The sequence below is a fragment of the Canis lupus genome, chromosome 3 (assembly GCF_011100685.1).
Source record: "Canis lupus familiaris isolate Mischka breed German Shepherd chromosome 3, alternate assembly UU_Cfam_GSD_1.0, whole genome shotgun sequence".
In the NCBI taxonomy this organism is placed as follows: Eukaryota; Metazoa; Chordata; class Mammalia; order Carnivora; family Canidae; genus Canis; species Canis lupus.
Window position 1 is genome coordinate 75,735,619 of NC_049224.1, and position 14,252 is coordinate 75,749,870.

Sequence of the window (14,252 nt, forward strand, 5' to 3'; positions counted from 1 at the left end):
CTATGTGAAAATTCATAAAGTTAACTAAAACAGTATGATAACTATATACACAGAATGCCAACCCCCTAACTGTTCTTTCCAACTGAATTGCCACCCTAAAGCTCTATTTATTTCTGGAGCTACACTTGCTGCATTAACTAGAACCAGTTTTATACTAAGATCCTCATACCTACCTTTGGACTCTTATTTGTAATATGAATAGATGATAGCAAATTGTGGAAAGGCTACTTTTTATTTCTACAATATTTAGCTTCCTTCTTTCAAAAAATGCCTTTTTAAGCTATAATTGTAAGTGGCAAGTGTCACTCTTTTAAATTCTATTTTAGAATGTTGATAATAATAAAGATAAAATGATAAAGTTTGATGAGTACAAATTAGCAGAATGCTTTATTGATAAAAGATGACAAATTATAATTTTCTTCCTACCTAAGAATTGAGTTTTTTAACCTGTAAATATCATCTTACAGAGAACTGTATTGGTTAGAAATGAACTCTGCAGGTAGGAAAACAAACTGAAAAGCCTCTATAATTGAAGCAATATGAACTTGTATAGGAATAGACAGACTGACCAATAAAATGGAACGGAAAGAATACAAATTAATCCAACCACATTTGGAAAACTAGAATATCAGAAAGGCAGAGTATCAAATCACTGGGGGGAAAATGGGCTCTTTAATAAATGATGTTGGGAAAACTGTAGTCTTGTTATGAAAAAGATAAAATTAAATCCATTTCCTACACCATTAAAAATAATAAAGTCCAAAGAGAACTAAATGTAAAAAATGTAAATGTGAATATTAAAGCTGTAGACAAGGGAGCTAAAAGTTAAAAAAAAAAAAAAAAAAAAGGAAAAAGAAAGAAACTATACAAATGCTATAAGAAAACACAGGGAGGGCAGCCCCGGTGGCTCAGTGGTTTAGCACTGACTTCAGCCCAGGGCATGATCCTGGAGACCCGGGATCAAGTCCCACGTCAGGCTCCCTGCATGGAGCCTGCTTCTCCCTCTGCCTGTGTCTCTCCCTCTGTGTGTGTGTGTGTCTCTCAGGAATAAATAAATAAAATCTTTTTAAAAAAAGAAAATAGAAAATACGGGGATAGGGAATGGCTTTCTGTGATTCAAAATCCAGAGGCCATTAAAAAAGGTATAGAAACTTGACCATATAACTTACAAAGAACTTTTGCATGAAAAAAAAATTCTAAAAAGTCTATAGACAGAGCAGATGATAATACATTTTGATAATAACATTGCCATACAGTTGTTGAGAGCATAGAAACTGATGTATATTGAGTGCTTACTGGGAGCCAGGTACTTCGTAGGTTATCTAGCTATACATTCACATTTAATCCTTATATGTACCCACTTTACAAAGAAGAAAACTGAGCCTAAGAAATGAAATGGATTTCCTAAAGTTCCAAAGCTTTTATTTTAAGAATCAAAATATTAAATCAAAGCCTTCTGTTGTCCACGACTCCATTCTGAAAATTAAATGATGAAAGGGCTATAAAACACTTTATAATCTGTAAGATACTTATGTAAACAGAATAGATTATTGTAATAAAAGGAGATAAAACAAATACATAAGACAATGATAACCAAATGATACTGATATGATAGCAAGTGCAGTTGGAGTTGGGAGTTAGGGAGGAATCCTATTGATCTGTGTGAAATGGATTGTAGGAGGCTCATGAAAGGGATGAGACTTGAGTAGGACTTGAAGAACAGAAAGCATTTTGACAAATGGTAATAAGTAGAGAGGGCATTCTACGTAGGCAGAATGGCATGATTAAAGGTGCACTGGAAGGTGCATGTGCTGGAGTGTATAAGGTATTTGCAAAAAATACAAATGAATAGGTCAATTAGGCCAGGTTCAAGAAAGCATAAAATAATTTGCTGGACTGTTCTTTAAAACCAGACTTTTGATTATCTTCCTTTGTGACTTAGAATCATGATGCATCTAAATGTTCATTAAAATTTTGCTGACCTCTCTGCACTGGAAGTAATTTCCCTAATGAATATTGGTGCACTTGGCCCTGTGAGCTTTATAGAGATGAATGTCTATGCAGCCAACAGTAAAGGTCATTGGGAATTCTGCTTACTAAAAAGCTGTGGAACCAGGCCTTTAACAAAGCATTTTTTATTAGTGAGACCAAGGAAAGGATAGAAAAAAGCTGTTTGATGATGGATTTTATGAAACATAAAATGATAGATTTGCATTTTGAAGTTATGTAAACAATGTCAAAAATAAAGCCCCGCTGCCCCTGTTTAAAAATATTTAAAGAGTTTGTGTTTATCATGTCATATATCATATCCCATCCTTATTATATTATATCTTTATTTAATATTTCTCTCTTTACATAAAATTTTCAGATTAGAGGGTTTTTTCAGCTCTCCAAGGATATATGCTCTTCTCTAGTTTGAGATTTTTAGTGTGCTATATTTTTTAAAATCTGTGTGTAGTAGCTCAGTTTACCACATGGGATAAAGAACTATATTATACACCATATATTTTTCCTTAATTGGGCCAGAAATTTCCAACATAGTACCTAAAACTATGTTGCCAAAACCTGGAGAAGAATACGTTGACCAGCCATATATATTACATTGCATGTTTTTAAAATGCTGTTTTAGTGAGTAAGTACAAAAGGCATAAACATACAATTGCAGTGATTGAAAATTTTCTCAATATAGATGAAGGACACTAAGCTACAGATTTTAAAAAATACTTAGAACCTCAAATAAAGATTGAAAAATCTGGGGGAGTTGCATAGCTCGGTTAAGTGTCTGACTCAATCTCAGCTCAGATCTTGATCTCAGGATCATGAATTCAAACCCTTCACATTCCAGTGTGGAGCCTATTTGAAACAAAACAAAACAAAACAAAACAAATCTGAAAAAATGTATGGCCAGTAGACTTGCCTTATAGGAAATACTAAAGGAAATCCTTCAGGCTGATAAGAAACAATTCCAGATGGTAACTGAATTCCAGAGGAAGAAATGAAGAACACCAGGCATGGTAACTATGTATGCTAACATAAAAGACTCTATAAGATATTTTGCATTATCTCTTAAGCTCCTTAAAAGACAGAAGATTGTTTAAAGCCATAATTATAAAATTGTATTCTTAGGTTTATAATATACATATAAATGTAACATCTACAATAGTAATAGCTCAAGAATGGAAGAGAAAGCTATATTGAAGCAAAGTCCTAAATTTTGCTGAAACTAACTAGAATTAATTTGAAGTAGATTGTGACAGTTAAGATTCATAGGGTAATCCCTGGAATTAACAAACACTTAGAAGATAACTCATAAAATATAGTTTTAAAAAAGTGAATTTAAATGGTACACTAAAGAATATTTAACACCAAAGAATGGAGGAAAGAAAGAGGATGAGGAAAGACTGAATTCATATAGAAAATATATAATAAAGTGGCAAATATGAAGCTGACTATATTAATAATTATATTAAATATAAATTTTTTCAATAACCCAACAGAGATTGTCAAAATGGATATAAAAAGCAACATCCAACTCTACGAAGCCCATAAGACACACACCCTAAATGCAAAGACTTAAATAGATTGAAAGTAAAAGAATGCAAAAAAATATATATCCTGTAAACAGTAACTGAAAGAGCTGGAGTGGCTATTTTAATACCTGACAAAATAGACTTTCAGACAAGAAATACCACTAGATGAGTTAAAGAAGAAAAGAGATGGGAAATTGGAAAATAATTTGAACTCAATGAAGGTGAAAACACAACATATAAAAATTTATGGGATGTGACTAGAATATTAATTAGAGGGAAATTTATAGATTTCAACACCAATATCAGAAAATAAGTAGTCTCCAATCAATAACCTAAACTTCCATATTAAGAAACCAGAAAAAAGGAGAAAAAAAAATCCAAAGTAAGAAGGAAGAATGAAATAGTAATGATTACAGAAGAAATTGATGAAAGAGAAAATAGAAAACTATAGAAAATCAATAAAATTTAGAGTTAATTTCTCGGAAAGATCAACAAAAATGATAAACCTTTAATCATACTGACAAATAAAAAAGAAAGCAGTCACAAAATACCAAATTAAAGTGAAAGAGGAAACAGTACTAGACTCTATTGAAATGAAAAGGATTATAAGGATGTATTATAAACAATTTAAAATCAACAAAATAAACAGTTCAAGTAAAATGGAAAAATTCTAGAAAGAAGCAAATTGTCAAAATTGACTAAAGAAAAAAATAGAGAATCTGAATAGATATAAAATGAGTAAAGGAATTAAAATTTAAATTCTTCCCCTAAAGAAAGCCCAGACCAGTTGACATTTATGGTAAATTCTAGAAAACATTTGAAGAACCAACACCATTCATTCCTTTATGAAACTCTTTCAGAAAAGAATGTTATGTGGGGGGGGGGGGGAGTGATTTTTCACCTCCATTTATAATGCCAGTAACAAAGCCAAAGACAATATAAGAAAATAAAACTATAAAGCAATACTTATATCTCTCATGATCATAGGTGCAAATATCCTTAACAAAATGCTAGCAAATCAAATCCAGAAAAGAATTAAACACTGGGATTTATCCCAGAAATGCAAGATTGCTTTAGTATATAAAAATCAATTAATGAAATGACTACTTTAATAGATTAAAGAACAAAAACCACATGATTCAGTCATTAGATACAACACAAGTATTTGACAAACCTCACCACCCTTTTCCAATAAAAACTCTGACCAAACTAGGAATAGTAGGGAACTTCTACAACCTGATAAAGGTTATATGTCAGAAATTAAACCAAAACCAAATCATAACAAGCAAACAAAAAAACACAGTTAGCATTATACTTAATGGTGAAAAAATAAGTTCCTTCCCTTTAAGATGGGGAACAAGGCAAGGGTGTCTGCTCTAGCTACTTCTATGGCACAAAGCAATAGGTACAAAAGATGTATCTAGGTGTGGATTTTACACTGAGGGGAGGTATCCCCTATTTGATTTCATATCTTATGAATGCCTTGGGTTTGTATAAATTAAGAATACAATGAGATGATATTCCACATACAACAGATTGACAACAATGAAAAAGTTGCAATGACAATTGCAAGTGTTAATTGCAATGACTATTTTGAATTCTGGTGGGAAGCAATGTGCTAATGGTTTTATATATTGGAACAACCAATTTAGAAACCAGTTTGTCCTTCTCTAGTAAAATTAAAGAAATACATTTTCTATGATACCAGCAATTACAACTCCTACATATATACCCTGAAGAAACTCTTGCATATGTGTACCAAGCTATAAACATAATGTTTATAGAAGCATTGCAGGCTAAATACTGGGAATAATCCAAATGTCCATTAACACTAAAATGAATAAACAAATTGTGGTGCGGTTACACTTCAATGAAAATGAGAAAACCAAAACAAAACTGTAACACAAAGATAAATCTCACAAATATTAAGATGAGACAAGGAATCAAAACTCAAGAGTATACATGATACATGTTCAATTTACAGGTTTTAAAATAAATCATCTTGCTTTGAGATGAATACATGGATGGTGAAACTGTTACCAGTGGGAGAGTCTGCGTGTGTGAATCCAAGTGTCGGTTCTTGAATTTCCCATGAAAAGATGTACAGTGAGGATCTGAGCTCAAATAAAGACAGCCAGGAGGGAAGTAGCAAGCACAAAGCAGTGTAAACACTTAAGGTGGGACAGTGGGAAAGTTCTGTGAGGTGGAACTGACCTGAGGTTGTTTTGGGATTGGATATTTGTTGGGTCTTTATGGACTGGGGGTCCATTGGGTGGTCTCTAATGGTGACCACTTTGAATCCTTTGGGGGACTCCTCCCACAGATTGGGAGGGGGACTTGTTGACCCTATAAGACCTATATCAGAACCATCATGGCAGCCTTTTTCCATGGGTTGCCGGCTATAATCCTAATGGAAATGCATTATAATGACTCTAGGGGCTACCCTGCGGCAGAGGTGGAAGAGCAGAGTGCATCCTCTGCACTTGTGGCTCTTCCAGGATTTTGGAAGCCACAAGGTCAGGAGGTTGAGCCCTGCATACCCCTCACCCCCAGGCTTCTAATATGTAACATATTTATCACTGTCATTGCCTCCCGTTCTTGTCTAACTGCCTAGTTTTTCATTCCTCCCTAAAGAATTTTGGACTCTGCTTCAGGCCACTGTCATATCTAGCTTCCACCTAGCAACTATTTAAAGGCAAGGAATCAATTATCACAACATTCTAGAGAGTAGTTGCCTTTAAGGGGATTGCAGGATCTTCAGATCTTGAACAAGCACATGCAGGATCTTGGGAAGGGTTGGTAACATCTTACTTCTTAATTTATATTATATTATCATTTTGCTGGTGAAAATCTGTGAGTTCATGAAATTGTGTTATATGGGTATTAGCTTTATGTTAAGGCAAACACATGCATTTTTTTTGTGTTTTTAAGAATGCGAAAATGTCTGATGTAATAATGGAGCAGCACTTAAAAAAAAAAAAAGGCAGTTCTAGCAGGTGAATTTTTAAAATGATTTGAGCAAATCTCACCATCATTGAAGTTATATCTAGAACAAAAGGTAAAATATTAATAATAATGTTAAAGCTGTTGTCTTATATAATTAAGAAAATATGATCACAAACTTTAATAAGTAGAATGATACTCATTTAGTGGTATAAATTCTGTTAGGTTCAGGAAAAAAATGAAGCTTCATTTTACAGTCATACCTTATTCATGTTGACTTGATTTAAAAGGATTTTCTAGGATATGAGAAATCAGTCGTGATATTCACTCTAATGTTTCTATTGTGCTTCTATACAACGTGATCAAGATTGAAATTATCCAAACATAGGTCACTTTCATGGTATTAACTAATGTGTTAGAGAGTATATAATAAATCTGGTCTTTTGGTAAATCAACTTGTAAAGTCACCCACACACGTGTGTTCTGATGATGTTAGCATTTGAGTAAAATCTTCAGAGATTATTGAAGTTTTGAGGTTGAATACCTCCATTTTTTTTTTCTTGGAGTTAAAATGAAAAAGTCATAGTGATTTGGACACCATAATATAAATTATGTACTGGCTCCAAAAACCACATGCTTCTTTAGGAAGCTCAATGAAAAGACTCTGGCCTGGATTCTGTAAGCAACAAAAAAAGGGAGAATCCAATAAAATATAAATATTTTTCCAGATTAAAAAGAGAGGCTATCTGACAATGTTAATGGAGAAGAGCAAATAATGGGAGTAGTAACTCATTTGTCTTTTATTTTAGAATTCAAAATGAGTTTTTATGTATACCACCCACACAATAACTCTGGATAGACACATGGCTTATATCATGTCCATTTTACAGATGAGAATGTGGAAGTTCATGGAGTGTAAGCATTTAAAACAAGATTGCTCAATTACTTACCCTGTTTGTACACAAAATCAAGAATGAAGGACCAAGAGGCATATGAAAAGTCTCTGGTGTGAGGGAACTTGAAGTGTGTGTGAAGAACTTTTTATCTTATTCACTTACACAAAGATTGATATTCATAATCCATATACATATAAGTGCTAAATATCATATTCAGATTAAGTACTGAGAGAATGTTCAGAGAGAAAAAAGAACAGTTCTTCATCACCTTCCCTACTTTTGTCCTTGACATAGTTCTGTACAATAAAAATTGCTCAACATGATACTGATATTGTACTAATAACTTTCATCCAGGAATGTAATTAAACAATGGGTAGTCATATTAAAGAAATCAATCTTGACTTTTCAAGGCTGTTTTTATTATTTTCTTTTTCAAAAATTGCTGAGGATTTGGTATGATTAAATTTTAGAATGTGTTATTCTTTTGATATCTTTTCCATAATAAAGTCTAATAATAAAATTGAGCTCTATTTCATTTGCTGAAAATTAATAAGATTTGCACAGAATCCAATTGTGTTTTATATCTCTTTTTGTTGTTTCAATTGATTATAGTGATTATTTTTTATATAAAAAAATGAATTTAATTCATTTTATTATAAATTAAGGTACTAAACCATCAGTACAAAGTAAATGTTCTAGGAGATAGAAAGAGAATGCTTAAGCATGCATCAAACTTTCTGCTTCCTGGCAATGTATAGTACACTATTTTGTTGGGGAAAAAAAAGAGGAATTACTTTACTCATTGTGTTTAGACAAATTATTTCAATTAAGGGTGGGAAGATCATTAACCACAGTTAATTTTAATGCAAACTGATTATTTATAAAATAATCATAGAACCATAAAAAAGTATATATGCTTATTTGTATAGATGGATTTTTGTTAAGACTAGTAACTTTGATAATTGCTATGCTTTGAATTTCAGTTCAATAAATATTTCCCAAAGGGGATGCCTGGGTGGCTCAGCAGTTTAGTGCCTGCCTCCAGCCCAGGGCACGATCCTGGAGTCCTGGGATCAAGTGCCACGTTGGGCTCCCTGCATGGAGCCTGCTTCTCCCTCTGTCTGTGTCTCTGCCTCTCTCTCTCTCTCTCTCTCTCTCTGTGTCTCTCATGAATAAATAAATAAAATCTTGAAAAAAAATTTCCCCCCAAAACATACATATGCCCAGTTATTGTCTAGGAACAGAAGCTGAGACAGGGATTCTTGTTCAATTGTTCTTAGGGGAAAGAAATGAGGTATGAGGATAGAACAGAGAAAGAAAATTAAGACAGGAAGTAGTTTTGAAAGAGTTTAGTTTTGTTCTGATCATAGGGAAGCCCTAGAGCACCACTTGTAGCATAGACTTTGCCCCACCTTGAAGCAAGGAGGATGCTGTTTGAACCTCCGTGCCAGTCAGTCAGACTGAGGTCAGCTTTATGTGGGTGTAGAAGGTTCCTTTTGCATGATTTACTGGAAGGGGACTTGGGGCAGCTATGAGCCATCATTTACTTGGCCCTGGGTTTTATGAAAGGTATTTTAGTGTGACACCAACAACATCCACTATGTAATATGAGATAGTGCCCTCTTGATATTTACAATCTTAAAAAGATTGCCACATGTTTATATGCTGAAGATTTCACACCAAGATTATCTGACAATAAATTCAAGAAAATCTTCACAGAATTGTAGACTTAACAGAGATCATGGTTAGACTTCTCTGAGGTGAAAACATCACATAGAAAGCAGAGAAAACTAATTCAAAACTAATAATTGATAATCTGATTTATAGAATGATCACCGTTTCTTATTTGGGGTTAGAGAGCATATTTTCCAAAGGGGACTTGTTTCATCGTGGCTTTGTGCTTTGGAGTCTGGGGAGGTGGCCTCAGAAGAGAGAGTGACATTCCATCACAGTTCTTTCATATTAACCACTTAATCAACAAAAGCCATCGTAATTAAGCCTTATCCATGGGATATACCCTCATGGTTTGATGGGTATGCTCATGCTCCAGGCTTGCCTAGAACGTTCTTCCCTGCATTCTCCTGTGGACAAACTCCTACTCATTCTCTAAGACCCACCTCACATGTCACTTTTCCAGTGAACAATGCTTTTCTACATCTTCCGGAAAGAACAATCTATTGCTCAGTCTTTCATACCCCTGCACTACTTTGATCACATCTTTGTCATTACACAAAGTTCAGGTTTGAGTTTTGCTTATCAGATAAAGTCTTTCTAAGCAAAAATTGTATCTTTTTTCTTTTTATTTATTTATTTTTAATTGAAGTATAATTAACATAGTGTTATATTAGTTTCAGGTGTACAAGATAATGATTCAACAATTCTATACATTTCTCAGTGCTCATCAAAATAAGTGTTCTATTAATCCCCTTTATTTTACCCATCTCCTACCCACCTCCTCTCTGGCAACCACAAGCTTGTTTTCTATATTTGAGATTCTGGGTTTTTGTTTATTTGTTTGTTCTTTTGTTTCTTAAATTCCACATATAAGTGAAATCATATGGTATTAACCTTTCCCTGACTGCCCCTTCCTTCCTTCCTTCCTTCCTTCCTTCCTTCCTTCCTTCCTTCCTTCCTTCCTTCCTTCCTTCCTTCCTTTTTCCTTTCAGTTTAATTGTGTCCCCACAATTAATACTTTGAAATCCTAACCCCTGGGACCTCAGAATGCAACCCTGTTTGGAAATATGTTTGCAGATGTAATTAGTTAAGAAGAGGTCCTGATGGAGTATTGTGGGGCCCTCAACCGATATGACTAATATCCTCATAAAATGGGGAAATTTGGACACAGGCATTGTTTTGTGCCAGTCTCAGCCTATTTTTTACCAATGTTATGGCTGGATTGGCCTTTGTGGTTCTTATTATGACTATAAGACATCCTCAGCAATAACCATCAGAACACTTTTAAAAAAGAAAAGTTTATTATTTATAATTCCTGGAAATTACATGACTCACCTGGGGTTATACAATGAGGTCTGGGGTAGGAAAAGAGAGAGAGAGAGAGAGAGAGAGCACAAGCCTGGGGTTCTGCTTTTATTATGGTCAAGGGAGGACACTTAGAAGTGAGCTCACTCTTTATTGGTGAATCTAATACTAAAAGCAGGAATTTAAAGTGCATGGACAGTTCTCAAAATCAACCAAGATCTCTAAGATAAAGGAGTCTGGGAGCAGGGGCAGCCTGGTTCTTTCTCTAATGTATGTCTGGCAGTATGTTTATTGGAGATAGCCATCTTTGCAGTGGATGTCTCAAAAATCAAAGCTTAAGTCAGGAACTTGCATTACAAACAGAAAAACCAACTTAGACCTGCATAGAGAAAAGACAGTGAGAAAAGGCACAAGAAGACTGCCATCTATAAGCCAAAGAGAGAGGCCTGGAATAGATTCTCTTGTCATAGCCCTCAGAAGGAACCAATCCTGTTAAACCTTGATTATAGACTTGTAGCTTCCAGAACTGTGAGGCAATAAAGTTTTGTTCTTAAAGCCACCCAGTTTGTAGTATTCTGTTAAGGCAAATGAATTCTATCTATCTATCTATCTATCTATCTATCTATCTATCTAATCTATCAATCATTTATCTATTTATAGCACAGTGCCTGGAATGTCGTTAATGTTTGAGAGCTACAATAATGCCAACAACACAGGAACATAATAAGAGGGTCTCTGCACAGAATACAGTGGTTGATAAGTTATAGTCACTCTTAAGCCAAGACTTTTATTCAATTATATTGTGATGGAGAGTTTTTCCTCTTTTCCTCTTATTTGTATTTTATAATTTAATTTCTTACTGTTTTCTTATAGATAATTGATTAAAATTTGTCAGTATTTTACATGAGTTTATTTTGATGAAAATTGATTCATGATATTTTATATCCCTGATGCATATATATGGACAGAAAGGTTTAACAATTAGCCATGTATAATGACAATATCACTCCAGATGGCTTGACAACAAACATCTCATATTGAATGCTTGTGCCTTAAAATGAACATTCCAAATTTAGAGGATGATCAGCTAATGGTCTTTCTTCTTCTCCTTCTTCTTCTTCTTCTTCTTCTTCTTCTTCTTCTTCTTCTTCTTCCTTCTCCTTTTCTTTTTTTTTGGTAATTCAGTTGTGCCTTTCTCCCATACTCCCTCTCATATACATATACTTCAACACCTCTTACACATACACCACACATACACAAATAATATGAATGGCATGGGAAGAACATTGGTCATCTATTGCCATCATGACTCAGTATTCACCAATGCATTATAATAATACCACAAAACTAGAACAATATTGGAACCATATTTAGATCTTCCAGACATAAAGATTGGTTAACATTGAAACCTATTTCTTAGTTTAAGTAAAATGTGAAAAATACATCTGCTTCTCATACAACTTATGTTAAAAATGCTCTTTTGCCGTGAATGTTCTTTTCTTTTAGGTGAGATAAAGCAAAGTTGTGCAATCATATGTGTCTACCAGAATAGCTTGTGTTATGCCTAACTGTAGGAAAAGAAAATATGATGGAGGGGGCACAATGAAATTGGCCTTATGTATGTATCATTCTATAATATGCAAAAGTTCATTTAATAGTCCTTCTTCCTTGGATTCTAGAAGTGAGAAGTTAGTGATAGGAAAGAATAAAAAAATTGGTGTCAGGGAGTAAGCTCACTTTGATAATTATCCAGATCCTAAGGTAGGAACTAGGATTTGGGCAGTGAGGCAAAATGAAAATGTGGGGCTCTTTGTTTAAATAGTATTAAGAATTTTAAGGCAGCAATAGTGGAGCATTAAACTAAGCATGGTCCTTCAGAGCATGGGTACAGTTCACACACCTGTGAAACTGGCCCTGAGAACAGCCCTCAGATAAGAGCTAACACTTAGTTTTTCCCTAGAACATGATGAATAGTGCTCTAAGTAATTTATAAGAATCAACTCATTTAGTCCTCACATAATCCATGAAGCGTGGTCTTTACATATCCACATTTTAAGATTAAAAAAAAAAAAAAAACCCTGAGGCATAGAAACATTACAATAACTTGCCCAAAGTTACACAACTTTGTGCCACAGCAGTAAAATCCTGGCATTTTATTTTCAGAGTCATATTTTTAACAACTAGCTATTGTGTCCTTCTAGATAAAAACCTTTCTAAAAAAAACAGTGTCAAATAAATATATTATTTCACGCTGAAGATTCAGCACATAAAAATATTCCCTAGTCTCTATCCTTGTACTGATAACTCTACATAATGGCAGTTTGTGCTTAGAGTAGGCATATTGCCTTCTCCTAATTGGTTGTAGGTCATTAGAACCGCCATTTAAAAAGTGTTTTATGTGTACCACTGATTTTATAAAGCACTGGATCCTATTATGATTGTTTAAATGAACTGAGTTAATTTGGTTTTCTTTGATATTACTTATAATGATTCTGTACACATTTGATCTTTCTATTTTTTTAAAAGCAAAGCCGCAATTAATTTTTTTAGGTGTTATGCAATTAGTTGATTAATTTTCTATCAGTTTCTGTGCACTTACACAGTAATCCTGATCACAGCAGGTTATCATCATACAATCTGGACGTGTTATTAATCAAAAGTAGCACAGCTGGAACCCGAAGCAACAAGGGACTCAATAGCACACCCAAAGACCAATTTTAATTACAAAAGAGAATGAGCACCTCAAGTAGAGGCAGTCACAGTTCAGGCAGGCTTGAGTGCAAAGCATTCCAGCTCCTAGGCAACAAGTATTAAGTTTGACATTCTTAAGATGAGGTGACTGATGGAGGAAACTGACCTTGTTAGTGTGGCTCCAGAGAGAAAAGCCAGACAGACTAACCACATGGCCAAAGAGGTTTTCTCATTTCTGTTTTGATTTCTGAGAGTGGTAGGGGCCAAAATATCTAACCTGACAGACTCGCAGTACCTGGTGTCTGGTAGATGGTGTAGAACATTGTTCTCCTCTTGGAGAGCTGGGGTGATGGGAATGACCAAATGAGAAGGAGAGCAGCAGAAGAAGCAGCCCTAGTTTTAAATTCTGTTCTAAATTTATTTGGTAAACATTGATTTGAAATATTTATTTAAATTGTAATCCAATCAGATAAGTAATGCCCACAATTTTTAAAATGATGTATTGCTCTTTCGAGTAGAAAATATTTCTTTCTTACAAGGATGTTGTGATTAGACAGCAAACTTTATCATCAGTTGCCAACAGGATACCTCATACTATAGTGGTCATGTTGTTATTTGTTGAATGAACGCATAAATAAATGAATGACAAATCGAACGATGATTTGTTTGGGGAGGTGGGTAGGAAGGAGAAAATTTCAGGCTTATTTTGGAAAATAATAGTCTTTCCTTATGACAAAATCTGTAACTTATTTCTCAGCTAAAGTACTCTGATCATCTTCTGAACATATATTCCTGCTGTTCAACTTTCCAAATATGAAACAGCCTCTGCCTTTTATGTCTTATGCTGAAGCTTTTCCCTATCATTTTATTGAGAAATATAGATTAGTGGCCTCATAGACCTATAAAAAAGTAGATTATCAATTTGTTTTGAATAAAAGTTGCCTTTAAAAATGTCTTATTTGAGGTCAGTCTAAGAGAAGGCTTACTTCTCGCAGTTGTTTTTTTTTTTTCTATTAATCTCCTATATCTCAATCTTTACACAACTGCCTCCATAAGTTTTGTGTAAATATTAGATGTTTTGCCTTTGAACACCTATGAGAAAACATTTAGTTTGCATATTTTATAAAATCATAACTAGAGGGCTACACTTTGCTCTCATTAAATGTTCTCCAAACAATAGACCTCATGACAAATTTCTGCAAGAAAAAAAATG

General features: G+C 34.1%; 1 long non-coding RNA gene across 5 annotated transcripts in view; it reads left to right on the forward strand.

Annotated features, from left to right (window-relative positions):
• The first annotated feature begins 6,260 nt into the window (after window positions 1-6,260).
• Window positions 6,261-14,252, forward strand: part of LOC106558642 — a 54,866-nt gene continuing 46,874 nt past the window's right edge. For 4 of the 5 annotated variants that reach the window (XR_005357309.1, XR_005357310.1, XR_005357312.1 and 1 more), the window contains exon 1: window positions 6,477-6,588. This is a non-coding gene — a long non-coding RNA (uncharacterized LOC106558642). Of the gene's footprint in view, window positions 6,326-6,476; window positions 6,589-14,252 lie in introns of those variants that run through there. The other variant, XR_005357311.1, reaches the window with a different exon arrangement.